The 5,285-nt window shown below is 49.2% G+C and overlaps 1 long non-coding RNA gene across 1 annotated transcript; it reads left to right on the top strand.

Annotated features, from left to right (window-relative positions):
* The first annotated feature begins 339 nt into the window (after positions 1-339).
* Positions 340-1,393, top strand: LOC136007283 (uncharacterized). Its single transcript, XR_010609582.1, has 3 exons — positions 340-556; positions 873-932; positions 1,202-1,393. It is a non-coding gene; the product is annotated as an uncharacterized LOC136007283 (long non-coding RNA).
* Positions 1,394-5,285: the final 3,892 nt, after the last annotated feature.

Below are 5,285 nucleotides of genomic sequence, written 5' to 3'. Positions count from 1 at the left end.
GACGCACATGGTCTGAGGAACAAGGGGAGGTGTGTGGGGGATTGGCTTGTCAAAAAGGGTCACATAGATATGCTGCAGCTGGTGGAGCAGGAATGTGGTAAACACCACAATCAGCAGGTTTAAGACCCAGGGGAGGATGGAACAGCAAATCATCACCAAGGACACAGCATCCTCGGAAAGTTACATTGTATCTAGCAGAATATGTATAACCTGATTAGAAACCATAAACAGTGTCCTTGGAAAGCTACATTGTATCTAACAAAATATGTGTGACCTAGTTAGAAACCATATAAATAGGTGTTAAGACTTGCAATAAACGAAGCTTGCTGATAACTCATATTGAGTTGTCCAAGTCTTCCTTTCATGACAGAGGTGTAGGGTGCTGGTAGGAGGAACCGGCCCAGGCAACTGGGGAAGGTCTGTGTCAGCCCTGTGCCTTTGTGCTCTTTCCAGCTGGAGCAGGAGCAGAGCAGAGCTGAAGAATATATGCATCAGAGCCTGCTTTACCTGCAGCACGCTCAGATCAGCATGCGAATAGCAGCCGTGAGGTTCATCGGTAAGCCGCGGCCCCTGAAGTCCCTCTTTTGGCAGCCTGGCCCCAGTCCCATCTGCTGCGCTGGCAGCGAGGAGCAGCCCTGTGGCTGCAGAGCATCGACCGCCCCGTGCAGGGCCTGTGCAGCCAGGGGCTCTGTGCTTCCCGCTCCCCGCCCTGCCCTCGCACCGGGGCTCAGTGGCACCTCCCCCTGGGTCCTGTCCTTCCCTGGGGTCACCCTGCTGAGGGGAGGAAGGGGTGCAGCCAAACCGGCAGAGGCGGGGCCGTGCTGCCGGGAGCGTGCTGGGCAGCTGCAGGTCTGACGGAGCTCTCTGGACAGGGCTGGCCGCTCGGTACCTGAAGGACACCAGCGCGGACACGCTCATGGAGGTCTGCGAGGGTAAGCAGGGACAGTGCTGTGTGTGCTGGGGCTGGTGGGGCAGGGGACAGAGCCTGGGCAGCGTGCTGCCATGCCCTGTCCTGCTCCAGGGAACATCCCGGGGGCATTTGTTGCATTCCTGAGCAGCAGCTTCCAGGTGATCCGTTTGCTCAGCCTGCGCCTCCTGACCAGGGAAAGGGATGGCTGGGGCTGGCATGGTCTGGAAGGGATGCCTGCGGGTCTCTGCAGATTGGTGGGTTTCAGCTCTGCACTCTTTCCTTCTGTTGCAGCCCTCCATCATTTGGCAGGAGAAGAGGAATCCGAGGTCTTATCCCTGGCATCTCAGACAATACACATCCTCACCTGTTTACTCTTGCGGCCAAGACAGGGATGGATCCTGGAGGTGCTGTGCTGCTGCTGCCTCTGAAAAGCCAGGCAGCAGTTAAGCACTGCTTAAGAAAACGGGTCTTTCTGATTAAAGTTCTAACCACAATTCCAAGGCCATGGTGTCCTTCACACGCAGCACGGAAAGGCCAGTCAGGAGCCACCAGGCAGCGGTTGCGCCCCAGCCACCCTCATCGGCCTGGCCATGGTCACTGGGAGCACGGCTGCCAAAGTGAACAAAAGTCAGGGCCACACATCCACAGTTTCTCTGGGCATCCTGTTCCAGTGCCTCACACCCTCCTCCACTGCAGGCACCCCCTTCAGCCACTCCATCTGAGCAAAGGCATTGGCCACCAGCAACAGAGATGGTGCAGGTCCCCTCGCCGGAGCTGCAGTCTGCTCTCTGATAAGTGCCCACCTTTCTTCCTTGAGGGTTACCTGGCACGTGTGCCCTGAGCTGTGTAGGCGGCCTTGGAACGTCTCTCCTTCCAAGAGGTGCCTGCCCTCCCTGCACGCTCTTCTACGCCCTGTTCTCCCTGCTCCCAGCGCTGCCTTTTGCGGGAGCTTGGGGTGGCCCCACCTGGTTCCCAGCAGGTCTAGGTGCTCGCCTGGGTTTCCCCAGCTCGAGAAAACTCCACTGTATGCCACTGTCTACCGTGAGCCCCTGATCCACTGAGGAATGTGCCTTCCCTGGAGATGTTCGCTTAGGCAGATCTTGTTCAAGAGGCTCTCAGATGCTTAGGCACCTTTTCAGTTCTTCTGTGTGCTTTCAGTGCTTCTGTGTGCTTCCATCTATACATTCGCATCAAAGTACACGCTCTTACGGGCGCCAGCTTTCCCTTTGCTACAGAAAATCCTTTTTTTTTTTTTGCGGGGAGGGTAGAGATGCAGGGTTGGTTACTCTTTGCCATACGCTTTTGAGACATTTGGAGGAAAGCGTTTAAAAATGCTAAGTATTATTAATTATTTTCTTAGTTATTGTAATATTTTCCTTTCACTTTGAAAAAGGCACACTTCCCTCTGAAAGCTGCCATACTAAAGTTACCTATTCTATCTTTTAAAAGTGTCTAGCATCCCAGGAAAAAAAGAACAGAAATGTCACAGCATAAAATGCAATCTCTTCTTTGTGGAAAATTTTGTCATATTTTATCCGCATGCTGAATTTGCATGTGAAGGGACAAGTTCTCATGGTGAAACCATTAAGCCCTCACTGGGTGAAAGGAAATACAAATAGTTTGAAAAATGAATACAAATACACATGCAAGCCGTGTTGTTTTCCCAGCATGATATATGGGGGTTTTCTCCTCTGTATTAGTCCAAAAAGTGAATAAATTAGGGGCTGAAAGAGCTGGAAGCATTCAAAAATATTCTGACTGGAACCAGGACCAGATCAGAAAGGTGAGTAGGCTTTGATGTACTGTACCTTAACTCTAGCCAAACTCAAGGGGTCCTTTGTGAGATCTCTTAACATGCAAGTGTAAGTCCTTGCTTGCCTTGAGACAGTCCTGAGTAGCCAGAATTGTAGATCCCCTATCTGCTTGTCTTGTCCGGACCAACTGTTTAGTGCTCTTTCACAGAAAAGCATTATTTTCCTTACCCCACATCTTCACACTGTGATTTAAGTGTCTCCCCCCCTTTAAGTTGTAGCCCTGTTGTCACACCACAGTTGTGATGCAGAAGTGATTGTGTGATTGTATTGAAATATCATCACTATAACTTATTTAACAGAATGATATCAGTCTCATCTTGTCCTGAACTTTAAACAAAATCTATTAATCCTGCTGAAAGCTTTAGGTCAGCTCTCCTGTTGCAAAAGCCTTTTAGAAGTATTTGTAGCAGTGGGAAGTTGTAAGGAGCTCACGTGGACAAGAATGCCACCTTTTAGTTGCTGTTATATTAAAAGTTTAGAGACAGTCATCCTCATCATCTGCAAAAGGTAAGAAATGTGTAGATTATCCTCTAAACCATACTGCCAGTTGTATGAAAATGAGATTCACTGTGGTCTTTTTGCAACTAAAGGTTTTAACTACCTATCTTAATACGCCATCTGATCTTACGAAGGAACATATGTCAATCACTGTTGGCGTTCATGTTAAGATTTTCTAATTAATACTTGCATATTATTAAAATCTCCTACTTTCCTTAAGGGGCATTCAAAATCCAAGCTTGGAATTAGCTTGAACTTCGGTATAAACTATCAGGCTGACTTTGCTGGCTGCCTCTTCTCTGTAAATATTGCAAAGGGCTTGTCTGCTCTTGCCCCGCACCTGATGCTCCGAGAGATTAGACATGTACACACACTTCTTATGCTTACATTTCCTATGGGAAGCAATACACCTATGAGATAATGAACTAGAAATCAAAGCCCTTTGGGGGATTGTCAGCTCTGCAGCATTGAAAATATCCACTGGAACCTATGGTTATTCGATGATTCTGGGTGTCCAGTTTAAGATACCTTGAAGATTCCTATTTTCTGGACAATGTGTGCTCAGAACTTTCCGGTAAAATAGCTAAGGGCAGGTCTGCAAGACTGTGGATATCAGTCTACTTATCAGTCAAAGACATGCAGGTGCTAAGTGAAGCAAACCCATGAGACAAAGAATGGTTCTTTACATGTTTCGCCTGTTAGCAGCAGAAAGCAAGTTCTGTTTCAAATGTACTTTTGTGTATGTATGTTGTCCTGGGTTCAGCAGTAGCAGTCATTTTTCTCCTTCTTAGTAGCTGGTGCAGCGCTGCGTTTTGACTTTTGGCCTGGGAAAAGAGCTGATAACACCAATGTTTTAGTCTGACAAAGGACTTTCTGAGCCTCATGCTCTGCCAGGGAGGAGGGAAAGGCAGGAGGAAGCAGAAAGAGGACACCTGACTCAAACTAGCCAAAGACGTATTCCATACCACAGCACGTCATGCCCAGGATGTAACGAAGAGTTACCCGGAAGGGACAGGGCACTGCGGGGTTGGACGAGGTATCGGTCAGTGCTCGGTCGGGTGGGGTTGGGTGAGTTATCAGTCAGCGGGTGGTGAGCAATTGATTCTCTTCCCTTGTTATTTCCTTTATCATTATTGTTATTCGTGGTAGCAGTAGTGATTTGTGTTATACCTTTGTTACTGAACTGTTCTTATCTCGACCAGTAGGAGTTACATTCTCTCGATTCTTCTCCCCATCCCTCTGGGACTGGGGGGGAGGGGGCAGGGAAGGAAAGAAAGAGGGAGAAAGGCGGGGGAGTGAGTGGAAGAGCTGTGTGGCTTGGTTTGAACCAGTTTCTGGTTCCTTGGGATGCGAGAAGTCAAGTACTGGAAGATGACTCCTTTGTTCACATCCATAAGCTTCTTATTTGGGATACTTTCTTGAAACATATACCATTATTTGTCTCATTGTTGCTCCTTCTCTCAGATCACAGAATCATAGAATAATTAGGGTTGGAAAGGACCTTGAGATCATCTAGTTCCAACCCCCCTGCCATGGGCAGGGACACCTCATACAAAACCATCACACCCAAGGCTTCGTCCAGCCTGGCCTTGAACACTACCAGGGATGGAGCACTCACAACCTCCCTGGGCAACCCATTCCAGTGCCTCATCACCCTAACAGGAAAGAACTTCTTCCTTATCTCCAATCTAGACTTCCCCTGTTAACCCTTACCCCTTGTCCTGTCACTACAGTCCCTGACGAAGAGTCCCTCCCCAGCATCCCTATAGGCCCCCTTCAGGTACTGGAAGGCTGCTATTAGGTCCCCACGCAGCCTTCTCTTCTCCAGGCTGAACAGCCCCAACTTCCTCAGCCTGTCTTCATACGGGAGGTGCTCCAGTCCCCTGATCATCCTCGTGGGCCTCCTCTGGACTTGTTCCAGCAGTTCCATGTCCTTTTTATGTTGAGGACACCAGAACTGCACACAATACTCCAGGTGAGGTCTCACAAGAGCAGAGTAGAGGGGCAGGATCACCTCCTTCGACCTGCTGGTCATCCTTTTGATGCAGCCCAGGATACGGTTG

This window comes from Lathamus discolor, chromosome 1, assembly GCF_037157495.1.
Source record: "Lathamus discolor isolate bLatDis1 chromosome 1, bLatDis1.hap1, whole genome shotgun sequence".
Lineage (NCBI taxonomy): Eukaryota > Metazoa > Chordata > Aves > Psittaciformes > Psittacidae > Lathamus > Lathamus discolor.
This window is presented reverse-complemented; position numbering and strand designations above follow the sequence as displayed.